This window comes from Sceloporus occidentalis, unplaced genomic scaffold (assembly GCF_023333645.1).
Source record: "Sceloporus occidentalis isolate IW3139 unplaced genomic scaffold, rSceOcc1.0.p SCAF_6, whole genome shotgun sequence".
Taxonomy (NCBI): domain Eukaryota; kingdom Metazoa; phylum Chordata; class Lepidosauria; order Squamata; family Phrynosomatidae; genus Sceloporus; species Sceloporus occidentalis.
Genome location: NW_028316986.1, coordinates 116,830,975 through 116,846,983, shown reverse-complemented (window position 1 = coordinate 116,846,983; position 16,009 = coordinate 116,830,975).

The following is a 16,009-nucleotide window of genomic DNA, read 5'->3' as shown; positions in this document are numbered from 1 at the left end:
CCATGGATGGTTGAACTTATTGATAAAGAATCTGGATACAGAGGGCTGACATTACATTTAGATATGGCAAGGCAGCTTCCTCTGAGATAGGTGCTGTGTTGTATTTTATCATATGCACTGTTATTCTAATTTTTTCAAAAACTACCAAACTGAATCCAACAAGAGTAGTTTGCACTCAACTCAGCAGGAGGGAGAGGAGAGGTGTGGGTAGAGTTTTGCCTTCCTTAATAGGCTCAGGCAAAAGCAAACTGCTGCAACTTTCCAGCTTGTATGTTCTTTCTTATGGAATGCTTTTGCCATCTTAACCAAACTCTGATTATCCTTGGCAACAAAGTATCCTGGTTTTCATCTGTTAAATATAGGAGGGTATGATAGGTTCACCTTGAGGTCACCATAATGATACTAGAAGAAACATCTTCTAGTCAAAAACATTAGAGAGCAAACACATTGCTTGCCCCTTGTGTAATCTGCATCTCTCCTCCCTCTCTCTCTTCCGTTTCAATTGACCTGCATGGGGGTGGAATGACCGGTAACCCTCCTTTGCACTGTAGAATTCAAGAAAATGCCTGTCCTTTCACTCCCTCCCAGACCAGAAGATGACAGTTGGAAGGAGGGAGGGGAGGGCTCTTCCTCTTCAGGCCCGATGGTGTCGGGCCTGTCCTTTCACTCCTTCCCAGGCCAGAAGATTATGTACATTATGTACCAAATTCCTACCCAGCAATAAAGGACTTCAGTTCCAATTAACACTATGGCTAGATTTATATCAATACATCACACCTGACAGGTAGGTTTTTTGGTTCCTTCATTGGTCCTTGAAAATAATTTTTCAAAAATATGTCTGTTCTAGGCCGGAATCCTGTTGGTCAGCTACAAATCTGTAACCCAGACTTATTCACTCCTCAGTGCTTTGTATTCATAATCCCTATGTAGCCTATAGTTTAAGGGATATAATTCCCAAAGCCAAACTTTCCAGGCAGCAGCTGCAGAAGTCAATAGGGTATATTCCCCTACTGAGCAAGAAGCAGATGGAGGATACACTTACCCCCTCATACGAGTGATCTCTGGCATGAGGAGGAATTGCAACAGGAAGTCTACTTCTGCCTGTTGTACTGGAGATCATTCATGGAAGGGCATGGGATGGTCAGTCAGCTGATCCCCAATTGACCAGGTAATTGACCCCCCACCATTGACCACAGTGGCTTCTGCCTGCCGAGTGTGGATTGGAGGAATTGGCTAGCACTATAACTATGGTGCTTATGTATTTGTAATTCTCCCAACAGATGTCTGGCCCTAATAAATAACACATCAGAAAAGAAAAGAAAAGAAAAGAAAAAATAAATAAATAAAATCAAGTATTATGCATATATTGATCATATTAATCATGTGAAGGGCAAAAGTGTTTTGGAATCACATTTAAATTCCTCCATTGAAGTGGAGATGCTTTTCAACCCCAAACCAGACATACACATATTAGCTATGCATGGCTGTAGCAGATATATAGACTTTTCCTGAAAGATGGGATCTTGTGTGACTAGATTCCTTAGGCATAGCTATGGCAGGGAGTGGAGTCAAGGAACAGTGAGACTTCAGAGGTGGAACCACAAGAATTCACAGTTCCTTTCTTTATGTGATAACCCTTACATGTGATTTTTGTGTAGGAAAGCTAACAAACACAGGTGTAATGGCTTGTGAAAAAATGAGTGGGGATCTCATTCTGAAACAGTGGTGTGTGTGTGTGTCCCAATGCATCCATGAGACACCCATGCGAGACAGTGAATCTGACACACATAAGAATACTGCTTCATTTTAGGTCTTTCCTTGCTACATAGCAAGTTGGTGACTTCTGCTGGCTTTTTTGCACATTTCCCTTATGTATCCTTGAATGTTACACACTAAAGTGGACCTTGGGGAAGAAGCATGATTCTGACCACAATTACCACAATTACTAAAATTAATATTCTGGTAGATGTGGGAGACATATATTTATCCATCTTTTAAAAGATGGTTGGATTCTCTGTGGATTCATCTCTATTATTCCTAAATGAAGTTTGCTTCTCTTTGGTTTTTTTTTTTTTTAAATAAAGAGGCATTTCATCTTTAAGACCTACATGAAAGATGGATACAATACGGGTCTCTCCATAGTAGGAACAGCTAAACCTATTGAATTTGGCTGCTGTGAAGGAAGTGGGGTTTTGTTTAGGCTTGGTTTTGAAAAATTTACCCAACTTCACAGGTTTCTTCATATTCAAGATGGAAGGAATGAACAGTTTTAAAATCTGAATTCTGGAGAAAGTTAAACTGACACATTTTCTTGCCTCTAACTGCAAGATTTTCTATAACTTGGCTTAGTCATTAATCAAAATGGAAACTTTAGTCAAGAAATCAGAATACTAAAATTTGGAAAGGGAGCTATGAAAGACCAAGATAAGATCCTCACTTGTAAAGGTATAATAAATAAAAAACTAAATAAAACTTTTATTTGTATCCCGCTTTTCTGTGACGAGACAATCAAAGTGTCTCACAACACATTAAAATCCACATTTACAAAATTATATCCCAAATTCCCCCCTTAAAACACGATTAAACATGTTACAATTAAAATATCTATTAAAAACACAATAAAAAATAAAACAAGGACAGAGCAGTGGGCTAATACATGATGTGGGGGCAGTCATTCTGTGGCCGGGCACTTTTATTCAGGAAAGGCCTGCTGGAAGAGATCCGTCTTGACAGCTTTTTTAAAGCTATGTAAGCTGGCAATTTGACGGATCTCGTCTGGCAGGCCGTTCCATAGTTTGGGAGCAATTACAGAGAAGGCCCTCTGGGAGGTAGCAGTTAGTCTGGTTTTTAAAGGCTGCAATAGATTCCTCCCAGAGGACCTGAGTGTGCGGGGTGGATTATGTGGGAGCAGGTGATTCCTCAAATAGGTTGGACCCAAGCCATGTAGGGCTTTAAAGGTTATAACCAACACCTTGTACTGTGCCCAGAAACTAATAGGCAGCCAGTGAAGAGATTTTAGGATGGGTGTTATTCGGTCACTCCTAGTTTTTCCGGCGATCAGCCTGGCTGCCATATTTTGCACTAGTCGAAGTTTCTGGACTAGGCACAAGGGTAGCCCCATGTAGAGCGCATTACAGAAATCAAGTTGTGAAGTTACCAGTGAATGTACAACAGTTTCTAGGTCCTTTACTTCCAGGAAAGGGCGCAGCTGGCGTATCAGCCGGAGCTGGTAACAGGCGCTCCTGATTGTCACATTCACTTGATTTCTCATGTGAAGCAACGGATCTAGGAGCACCCCCAAACTGCAAACACAGTCCTTTGTGGAGAGCGTGACCCCATCTAGGACTGGAGGTTGCAACCCTATACCTGGTTTGGGGGCCCCTACTGTAAGTACCTCCGTTTTGTCTGGATTCAGCCTGAGTTTGTTTTTCCTCATCCAGCCCATTACCGCTTCAAGACACTGACTGAGGGGAGAAATGCCATCTGTTGTCATAGCTGCTGATTGGGTCATGGAGAAATATATTTGGGTGTCATCAGCATACAGATAACACTCTGCCCCATGTCTGCGAATGATTTCTCCCAGCGGCTTCATATAAATGTTGAATAGCATCGGGGACAGTATGGCGCCTTGAGGGACGCCACATTTAAGCTCCATTTTCGAGGAGCGACTGTCCCCGAGCATCACCCTCTGGAATCTACCCGAGAGGAAGGACTGGAACCACTGGAGTGCAGTGCCACCGATTCCTAACTCTCTCAGGCGTTCCAAGAGGATGTCATGATCTATTGTATTGAAGGCCGCTGAGAGGTCTACAAGCACCAACAGGGTCGCGCTTCCTCTGTCAATGCCTAGATGAAGATCGTCAACCAGAGCAACCATAGCAGTCTCCACCCCATATCCCGTCCTGAAGCTGGTTTGAAATGGGTCTAGATAATCGGTTTCATCCAAGATGACTTGGAGTTGAAGGGTGACAGCCCTCTCAATCACCTTGCTCAAAAACGGAAGATGGGATACAGGCCTGTAGTTCTTCATATCCAGGTGGTCCAGGGAAGGTTTTTTCAGGAGCGGTCTAAAAACCGCCTCTTTTAAGCAAGCTGGAACACAACCTTCCCTAAGGGATGCATTGATGACATCTCTGAGACATACCATCAAGGCATCACCCCCCTGGACGACCAGCCATGATGGGCAGGGATCAAGGGGACATGTCTTCTTCACATTTCCAAGGATCTTGTCCTTGTCATCAGTATTCACAAGCTCAAACCGATCCAGCTTAACCTCAACAACGGGTTCACTGGACACCTCATCTGTTGATTCTGCTGCAATCCCGGCATCCAGGTCAGCTCTTTTCTGAGAGATTTTATCTGCGAAGTAGTTGTTAAAAACATCACAGCAGGCCATTGTCGGGTTAAGCAAAGGGTTCTGCACAGGTGGAACCTGTGTCAGTTCCCTTACCACCCTAAACAGCTCTGCTGGATGGGACTCTGCAGATGCGATACGTGCAGAGGAGAAAGATCTCTATGCTGCCTATATCGCCTCTCTGTAGGAACGAAGGAATTTCCTATGATGAGTTCTGTCAGATAAGAATCAAGTGTTACGCCAGTTACGCTCTAGTCATTGTGCAACCCATTTCATTTTCCTCAGATCTTCAGTGTACCATGATTTACAATTAGGAGCGGGTTGGAAAGGATGCTTGGGAGCAATTGTGTTGATGACCTTGGCGATATCGGTGTTCCAGGTATTAACCAGAGCTTTGACAGAATCACCGGCATTACCAACCAAGAACCCTCTAAGGCTTTCTGGAATCCAATTGGTTCCATTAACCTTCGAGGGCGGACCATTCTAATGGGTCCTCCACCCCCGACGGGCAGTGTGGCTCTTAGTTCAGCCTTGACCTGGGAATGATCCATCCACGACAGTGTGGTGGTACTAGTTACCTCCGCCCACGGATATTCCTGCTGCGTACTGAAAACCACATTGAGGGTATGACCTGCGCAATGTGTTGCCCGGAAACCAATTGGGATAGGCCCATGCCCATCATGGAATCCATGAACTCCCGAGCCGCACCTGTTAAACTGGTCTCGAGTGGGATGTTGAAATCGCCCAGAAATATAAGTCTGGGCGACTCCAACAACAATTCCGAGACCAGCTTTGTCAGCTCGGATAGGGAGTCTGTTAGACAACGGGGTGGATGGTATACTAACAGAATCCCTATACTATCCTTGGTTTTCAGGCTGAGGTACATACACTCAAAGTGGTCAGTTTTCTGGATAGGTATCCTGGTCAAAGTGAGATTATCTCTGTGGACCAGAGCCACTCCGCCCCCTCACCCACTTTCCCTTACTTGCTCACTGACAGAGTACCCAGCTGGGAGGGCTTGATTCCAGGTGATGGCACTATCATCCCCCAGCCAGGTCTCTGTAAAACAGGCCAGGTTGGCTTCCTCATCCACAAGAAGATCGTGGATGATGTGGGTCTTATTCTTTACCGACCTGGCATTACAAAGGAGCAAGGGAAGGTTCTGTGGCATGGTTGGTATGCTCCCCAATCGATTTTGGGTAACAGAGTGAGCTGAAGGTGGGATCGCTTTCAGACATCGATCCCACCTTCTTTTGTAACAAAACCTCACTCTGTTGTTGTCATATCTTCCTTTGCCCCACACAACCTCAATTCTTGCTCCCAGTTTGGTCCCAGCCAACTCATCCCCCTCACATCCCATTGATCTTGTTGTTTTCTGAACCCAGTCTACTTAGGGAGGATGAACTACCAAATAAGTTCAGGTCTTCCTCCTTCCCATTCCAGGTCAGCTATCTGTAAGTTTATGTCCCAACTCACTCTTCCTATCAGCAGGGGTGCAGTGGTGTTACTGCTGCTGCTGTGCTGCACTCCAGAGCCTCTCTGCCTAAATAATAGTAATGATAATCTTTATTTCTACCCCGCCTTTCCACAATGTGATCAAGGCGGCTTACAGGTAAGAAGACAATAAGACACACCCTCTTGCTGCTGCCTGGCCTCTGCTGCCTTCTTTGCCCCTGGTGGAGTTGGGGAGAGAAAGAAAGCTGCTTCTGGCTTGGCTTGCTGATATACAGTTATATTAATAACTGTATAATTAGAATCATCCAGGTCACAGTATTTCTGATTTCTAGGTATGGGTGTGAAAGCTGGACAGTGAAGAAAGTAGATGGGGAAAAAATCAACTCATCTGAAGTGTGGTGTTGGATAAGAGCTCTACAGATATCATGGGCTGCTAAAAAGACAAATAAATGGATCCTAGAGCAAATCAAGCCCGAACTCTCATTACCAACAATGCTTGGTAAAGCCGAAGATAGTAGGAAAAGAGGAAGACCATTACGGGTGGATAGACTCAAACAAGAAATCTACAACCCTGAGTTTGCAAGACCTGAGTAGGGCAGTTGGTGACAGGGGATCCTGGATGTCTCTCATTTATAGGCTTGCCACAGGCTGGCAAATAACAGTGACATCAACCCTACAAGCACCATGGTTTTTCAGACAGACAAAATTAATTTTGTTCTTTTGTACCTTCAAGTCATTTCCAGCTTATGGTGACCCTAAGGTGAATGCATCACAGGGTTCTCTTGGTAAGATATGTTTGGATGGGGTTACCTTTGCCTCATTCTGAGGTTGAGAGAGTGTAACTTGCCCAAGGTCACCCCAATGAGTTTCCCTGGCCATGTGAGGATTTTAACTCTGGTCTCCAGAGCAGTAGTTCAACACTGAAACCAGTACACCACACTGGGTCTTCCACTAATTATTACTGTCTAAAACCACAAGCCTAGTGCTTTGTATCTCTCTCTTGATGAGCCCCAAGAAACCTTGATCTTGACTGAGAACTATAGATAATGCTGTCAGAAGAAGAAAGGATAATGACAATATTCTAATGCAAATAGCTGCTTTTTTCTTGCATGCAGATTCAGGGCTTCCTTACGAATAAAATAGAATAAAATAAAATAAATCCCCACTTCAAAATACAGCACAGAGAAGCTCCCGTACAAATAATAGATCCAAGTAAAGATATATATCACAAGAGAACAATACATTCAAAATTAAGCTTGAACCTTATTTATGAAAAGGAAAACATTTTAGAAAGAACTGTCACACTGTTTTGTAAGTTTGTGCAGCAATCATGCAGAAAATAGCTTGGGCATTAAATTGGGTTTGATAAAACTAGACTCCCTCCAAAGTTTTTTCTCCCCTTTAAATAATAAATGCCAAGGGCTAATACATGTAGTGCAATGTCTACACGTTTCCCCACTACCTCACAATTCTTTCCTTCTTTGTGACCCAACACACCTGTGGGCTTTTAAAGGTCAGTAGCGTGGATGGATGTTAAATCACAGGCCAAGTGGATAGTTAAACAAGAATAAAAGTTTATTTTAACACAGAATAGGCAAAGGTAACTTTGACCTGAACTTGTTACTATGTCTTCTTTTGTTACACACATATATAAGTCTGGTTTTAACTTTCCACTAATAACTCAGCCGCACAGGCTATACTATCACTCAAGAAGTTATGTAACCCAAACCCCTCTTTCTGAGTCTGGCTCCACTGAGTCTCTCCTCTCGAGACTCTCCAGAACTAATACTGTCCCTCTCTGGACCTAACAGACCTTTCCTTGGTCTATTATCAAAATACTGTTCCATCAGTCTCTAATCCTAACTATCTTCCCCACTGAACTCCAGCTTCATCCCTCAGGATTCCAGACCCTAACTGACTCAACCCAACTGCCAAGCGGAATGTTCAAACTCCTCAGCCAGCACCTGATTGGCTAGTGGATCTCTGGCTTCTGATTGGCTGGTTTGTAAGTCAGTTCGTCACACAGGGCTCTAGAAAGTTACTTTTTGGAACAGAACACCCAGAACAAGAATGCTGTGTGAGACCATGATTTTTAATCCTGGGGTTCCTCTTTCAAAACTTATCACAATCAAAAGCCCATTTACCCCAGCAGTAAAATATGCTCAATAATACTATGCTCACCATCACAATACTATGCTCTTTTTTTCTTTTTAAGCAGGCTAGGGTTTTTAGACATACTTTTCTACTTTCTATGCTTTTGTGTTGCTTTTTTAATACTGTGATCTGCTCTGGAAAAGGAGTGGGATACTACTACTATTACTACTACTTTTATTTGTATATTTTTAAAAATCAGGCTAGGGTTTCTACAGAGAGTCAGTTTGAACATTGGACTAGGACTCTGGAGACCAGGGTTCAAATCCCAGTTCAGCCATGGAAACCCACTGGGTGACCCCACTCTCTGAGCCTTAGAGAAAGGTGAAGGCAAACTTGCTCTGAACAAATCTTGCCAATAAATCCCCATGACAGGGTCACCATAAGTTGGAAACAACTTGAAGGCAAACAAGAACAACAACAACAAAAGGGTTTCTGTGCCATCCAATTTGGGAAGTAAGATCTGGAGCATATCCACATGGGTCAGATGATCTGCCCCCCCACCCCCTTGTGTCTCCTCATCCAGACGACACATGACTAAATGCCTAATTTGTATGTAGACTGTCCTCACTTGGGAAGCACAGTACTGCAATGAATCTGGGCCAGTGTGCTTTTGCTCCATATCTTCCCGTAAAATCTGGAGCACTCCAGAGTGATGCCAGGCAGTTGTCTGCACAGTGACCTGCTGTACCTCCTGCCATCACCCCAGGTCAGAATGAGGTGCCCAGCCACATGATCAGTGCTGGGTGCCTAGTTTCTGGCTTCAGAGGGAGGAACCTACACTGCCACCAATGATGGTGAGTGTTATAGTGGGAGGCTGTGTGGACAGCCACCCAGCATTGTTACAGAGCACAAAGGTAATGGGGGGAATTTGGGGCTGTTTCATAGCCAGAATACTCTGGGAGCATCCCGAGCAGAGCTGAGTGGAGCCAGGTCCACTTCATCTTGCCATTCTAATTAGGACAAAAATAGAAAGTGCTGCTACTTAAGGCTTTGCTTTGATTCAGAAACTTGCCTTCAGGGTGAGCAGATGTCCTCCTTTTCCAGGACATGCCCTCCATTTCAGCCTTCGGTCCAGGAGGAATTCCAACATGTCCTCCATTTTGAGCATGACTAAGATACTTATATTTATATTTATATTTTTAGCTTTTATTTTGCCGTGCCCTACATTTTTCTTAAATATCCTACATTTTGTGGTGCCTTGTCCTCTTTTGTAGTTATGACATCTGGTCACCCTAAACCTGTATGACTGCAATTGCTTTTTGCATCTACAATGTAGAAATAATGCAGTTTCACCCCAGCTTAATTGTCATGGCTGCGTCCTATTGAATTTTGGTTTTTGTAGTTTTGGGGAGCACCAGCACTCTTTGGCACCAAAGGCTAAAGGTCTAGGATGGAGCTACAGTACTTAAAGTGATGTCAGACTGAATTATTTCTCCCGTGTAGATGCACTATAGTAAGCAAAGAGAGGTTTTCGTTGAAAGTAACCACTCTGAAGTAAAGAATCCCAAGAACTGCATCTAAGGTTCTCACTTTGAACCTCTCTGATACAGAGATTTCCCCCCATTAATGGACTTCAGATTCCCCTTCTAAAATTAGGTTGACATTCCAACAAAGGCTAGCATTCCTGTTAGTAACTGTAGCAGCCCTGAAGGTGGCTGAGGTGTGTGTGTGTGGGAGGAATAGCTGTGCTGACTGTTGGAGCTGCTGCAGAGCCTGAGGTTTGCATTAAGTGATTGGTGTGTGTCTCTCTTTGTGTCTGTGTGTTTATGCATGTATATAAATCAATAGGATCTGTTTAGATTCATATGCAAAAAGTGTTGGGACTTCTCTCCCACTTCCCTCCAAAGTAAGCCAGTGAGGACCAATCACTGGAAGAGGGGGCACTTCCCCTACACAGCTGGTTACTGTTGACACAGGTTGCTGGACTAGGCAGTCCTTTGTTTCAGTCCGCCCTAAGGAAAAAAGAACAAGAGCTCTGCTGGTTCAGAACATGAGCAATGGCTGAACCCAAGCCATTGACATAGATTTCATCAGTAACTGAATTTGAACCCAGGTTTCTCTGTGCCAAGCAACCTGCCTCAAGTGGCACCATAGGAGTGTGGGGCAGGAACTGATACCTCAATGTTGGCAGCAGTACATTTTAAAGTGTTGTGTTTAGCTAGAAAATGGAGGGACTATTTGGTCTCCAACTCAGGTTGTAAAATATCTTGGGCCAGTGCTGTTCCAAGTTCAACATTCTGCACTGAACATTTTAAATCAGAAATCATGCCCAAGCACAGATCAACAGCATCTACCATCATAGGGTTGTCTCTGTATTATGTTGCAACAATGATTTCAGTTATATTTGGCTTATAGTTTTGTTATTTGGAAAACAGACATAAACAGATATAGGCTATGAATAAGGATCTGTAATGAAAGTATTGAACTGCAAGACCAGAGTTTGGTCTGACTTAACATAAAGTAGTTTCTCATATGCCTGTGATTATAATAACTGGTATGTTGGGATTCAGTGAATGTGTGGGACAGAACTTCCCTTTTTACTTATGAAAGAGCTTGTGAAATTTTTTTTATCTACAACTCTCAGAATCCATCCGGAGGATTTGTGGAATTGTACTTCTAAAGTTACTTTCCCAAGCTCTGTTATAAGTACATTAGAAATGAGAAATTCCTATATAAAGTTTTGTGGGAGTTAATCCAGTTCCACAGGCTAGAGAAGAACATGCTGTCTCTTCTTATTTTTTTAAGAAAGAGCTGCAGGCCAGCCTTAAATTTAGTACCAAGCAAGTCTGAGTCAAACACTTTGAATGGGAAACAAAACTCTGCCCTTGTGAAAATTACTTACTTACGGATTTTGAAAAAACAAAAACAAAAAAACAAGTGTCTCTAATGAGCAATGTCCCTTTTTTGGAGAAAGAGGAAATACTTGCAGAAATAATAAAGACTCCCCTCTCCCATTTTTATTCCAAGCATGCTTGCATGCAGACATAACCCTACAGAGGTCAGAGTCGTTCTGTAAGGGAGGAAAAAAGAAAGAAAGAAAGGCTCAACCTCTATTGCCTTGCTATGTTGGATAGATTTTTTGTCACTTTCTGACAAGAAGTTCATATCCTTGAATCAGAAAGAGAGCTCCTTCAGACTCATAAATCAGTATTACTAAAGTGTATCAGAAGATCTGAAACACTTTTACTGCAAATATTAGTGATAATATGGGCCTCTGGATTGCAGTGGAATATGGATGAGCACAAACCATTTAGGAACAAATATTCTTGCTGATAACTGACAGCCAGCCAAAAGCAAGCCCTGATAAAGATAAATAACCTGTACTCAGGGAAATTTTTTGCATCATTAAACATGGTGAGCATATTAGCTAGCAGGGGGTGGAGCTGAATCCCTAAAGAGATAAATCTAAATTAGGTGCAGTGCAGTGATCATAACAGTAATGCACCATCTTGGCTAACTAGCTGACATCAACGGGGAAGGGAATTTCACATTTAAATGAACCAAACTAAAGAGCATTGCAGTGGCGCATACAGATTAATTGGAACATATTCATGAACTTTTTAGCCTTGGTCTGCCTTTTATTTCACTTGGTGCCAAGCTCAAGGAGCTTAGAATTTCCCTGTCAGTTCCTGTGCCTTCCTTTCCCCTCCACATTTTACAATGCAGGTTGATTAATGACTTTTCAATTTGCTTTCTATTAATCACCCTTCACTGCATTTGAATCAGATCTTTCCAAAGGAGCCAAAGGGGTGTGGCCAAAAGGGAGTTCTCTAGGGATTGCCAAACTTTTAAGAACAGGTACGTTTGTTCCTTGGTGACTCCTTACTCATGCCATATGTCTACTGAATTCAGAACTTGGAAGTAGCTACTTACAAATAATGACTGAGTTAGAATCATAGAATGCACCCACACTGCAGAAATAATCCAGTTTGACACCGCTTTAACTGCTATGGCTCAGTGCTATGGAATCCTGGGAACTACGGCTTTGGTGTGGTGCCACAACAAACTACAGTTCCCAAGATTCCATAGCACTGAGCCATGGCAGTTAAAGTGGTGTCAAACTGGATTATTTCTGCAGTGTGGATGCACTCCCCGAGTTGGAAGAGACCACAAGGGCCATCCAGTCCAACTCCGTGCCATGCAGGAAGACACAGAACACAACGTCTTATAGGTTACTTTTCTCAGTAATTAAAACATAACTAATTTATATTATACATATAATTTACTGTGGGATAACATCACCCCTTTTGAAATATAATGGTAACCAGGGGGACTATTAGATGGGAGACATCCCATCCTTTCCCCATCCTTATCCTGTCTTTCCCAAATGATTGCAGGAAGGACTTTCACATGATGTAGTGCTTATCCAGACATTGTCCCATCCAGAAAGAATGATTGACCACAATTGCGCAAAAGGCTTTTGGATGACATAGTGCTAAACCTGTTTTTAGAGTTTATCACACTGGGGCTAATTTTGGCATTAAAGAGAGATCAAAGCACATTTAAAGCATCCTGCAAATAAAGCGTAAATGGCGAGTAATTGCATGAATGATTATCAGATGCAATTGTGCAAATAAAGCGATATCAGAAATGCATTGTCACAAATGCATTGTCACTGAAATCCCAAAAGTAAACAGATGTGCATTAATGCTTGTTTGTGATCACTTTAATGATGGGTTTGTGTGACATTGTGTGAAATCATTTATCATAATTATAAGATTTTTCCAGGATATTCATGGGATAAACTCCTAATCTCTTTCATGTGATAAACTTCATTGTCCCATCATTGAAGTGGAATTTTCCTGGCATTTTATGTTAACAGGAATTTGTGTTAATAAAATTCCATCATCTCTGAAATGCTTTCACATGATGGGACAATGATGGGAGAGCAATCCGCTTTGCTCCTGGACCTGTCCTGTTACTTTCCTAGTGTGATAATCTCCATAGAATTATTTTTAACATCATGAGCATGCCGCTTCACTAAAAAGGATTTGTGGACTATCACATGGGGTCAAGTGATGACTTCTGTCTCATGCTGCTTCTTCATGTTCTGTTATGTTGTAGAGATGACATTGAAGAATATGGGAAGATAATGTTTTATATTTTGGCCAGCATGTTGTAGCGTTCAGATGATTTTGTAGGCATAAGAAGCAACTGTTGCACTTACTGTCAAGAAACCCAAAATGGTTGCTTGCATTTATTTATTTATTTATTTATTTATTTATTTATTTTAAAAAAAAAAGACATATTGGTAACTAATTACTTTGAAGGGCATGGAACTGTAACTGTAATCTATTATTTTATTAAAGTACTTAACAAGCCCTGATGAAATTGCAAAGACTATATGGTTAGCACTGTTTGAATATAGCTATGTGCCATGAATATGGCCATGCACACAGCATGTATTGTTGGTAGCAACAGCAGGAGCAAGAACAATGTTTTGTGAGTATGTTGACTGGTAAATCACGTTTTCTTATATGCAATGAGAAATTGGAATTTCTCTATGTAGTGAAAAATGGGACATCTATGCAATGAGAAATAGGATTTTCCTGCCCCTTTGGGAAGAGAACTCTTCAGCTCATAGCTGAGAGTAGTGAATTTAATTTGCCAGTTCAGCAGGGAGAACAGAGATGGTAGGAAGCAGTAAGGGATCTAATGGATCTATAGTCAAACTAGTGATAAAGACAGACGGTTGAATTCCAAGATCCAGGTTCACTTCTAAAGGTCAGAGGTTCTACCTGAGCAAGCCACTGTCTCAGGGTAACCCAACCCAACCATAAAGGTTCCACCAAGTTTCTGTTGCTATAGATTATTATTACTCTTTGTAGAAAGAGTTTTTAAGTAATTAGTCCCATAAAATCAAAATGAAGAGAAAAGGCTGGACTGTTCTTTTTTCCTCCACACTATTGGAAGAACACAACTATTAAGATGAACAAACATACTGTTCAACAAAAGTACAGGGATACTTCAGTTAACAAAGCCTCTGACAAAGGAGCTTATTTTTACAACATCCTTTTGACACCCACCAGCCCCCTTTTGCTCCTTCTGCTCTTTCTAGCTGGATGTATTTTGAACAGGGATTCACAAACATTAGCCTTTCAAGAATTTTGGACTTCAGCTCTGAGAAGCCACAGCTAGCTTGGTAAACAGTCAGGAATTCGGGGAGCTGAAGTCCAAAACATCTGGAGGACCAAAGTTTGGGACTCACTGTTTTAGAAGCATCAGCACTGGAGGGATGGTGAACAGCTGGAGAAACACAGCTGCAGAAAACAATGTTTCTGCAGAAAACAATGAAATAAAGTGTGAGCTTGAAAAGAATAAAATTCTACTCTATTTGATCCTACTGTAGGTGTTTGTGCCTGCCTAGAACAGGCAAAGTAAACAGAAGCTGCCTCCAGAATCTCTCCCTGTACATCTGTGAACACAAAAGAGAGAGAAAAGGCAAGAGCAGAAAAAGCGTGCCTCCCTAGCATGTTAAAAAAAGCATAGATCTGCAAGTGTGGCCACCACACTTCATTAGAAAAGTGAGGGCTGTTGAATGGGGTAAAAAATATCCCTGAAGGTTTCACACACATAGAAGGGTCAACATGTTTTTGGTTATATGTATGCAAGGCTTACTTGAGCTGGTTGCTTTATTTCACATGTGCATATTTTAGTTGTGAATTAAAGGTTTATTTAAACATGTTGAATAGTTCTTCTTTTTTTGTAGTATAGGAACCTATCATTATTCTTTCCATATGATATCTGCCTTTGGTACTACATTTTCTGTTAAAGAAGTAATGCTGAAGAACACATCCACATCATTAACTGAGGCACCTGTAGTGCTGTCAGGAAGTGTGAGTTTTCAGACAGGTTAAACTGGATGGAGTTTGAGGAAGAAAGGGGTCAAACTCACTCCTGTACGTCCACACTGAAGAAATAATCCAGTCTGACATCACTTTAATTGCCATGGCTTATTGCTATGGAATTCTGGGAATTATAGTTTTGTGAGACATTTAGCCTCACTGGTGCCACAATAAACTACAATTCCCAGACTTCCATAGCATTGAGTATGGCAGTTAAAGTGGTGTCAAACTGGATTATTCTGCAGTGCAGATGCAGCTTTAGTCTTTCTTCAACACTGCTATCTCTTTTTCACATGGATGGCACAAGAAGCAAAAGCCTCCAGCCAGGAGACATCACCTAGAAACTACATCCTTTTACCCATAATGTAATTTGTATGATTTAAAGGAGGTTCTGGGGATGAAAATAGGATGTTGGCTCCTATGGCAGACCATGGTTGTTTTGGAAACAAGATCACACACTCCATGCTGTGGAATCCTTGGGAACAAGGAACCACACTCAGTCCATCTCATAGAAAAGAAATTGCATGAAACCTCATGCAACAATTGCATACATCCAAAAATATAATTTTTAACCATTTTAAAATGAATAGGAACAATACATGTGTGATATAATGTCTCTCTGAAGCAGATGGTGGAGAGCATCTAAGGCAAAATAGGAAGATGTGCTTGATAAAATTTGGGTTACCCAATTGCATGCAAACTAGCACATTTCCATCAGGTGTGTTCTACATTTTAAATAACTTTCAGTAGGTTTTAATAAATCACATTGACCTTTGAAGTCCACAGTTAGCTGGAAATAAGTACACAGAGATTAAACATCTTGTTGTGTTTGCTGCTGCAATATGCAAACAATAATAGGCCAGGTCCTTCCAGGGCAGAATTGATATTGCTTGCCAACCAATTTATTAATGAAACCTTTGAACCTTTAGTTTAATGATTATCTCCACAGAAAAACTGCACAAGAGAATCTTATTTGCAATACATAGCAACCTAATGCAGCAGCATTTCCCCCCTCATATCCTCTGAGTTTCTGAAATTTATTTGGCCCTTTGTTCAACTGGAGAAAAGGAAATCTTTCACATATTAATTTCCATTTAAAAATCATTCACATATTAATTTCAATTTAATTATGTGCTTTCATTTTATGCAGATAAAGAGACCTGAATGCATGCCAAGCTATTCATACATAATTATAGGGATA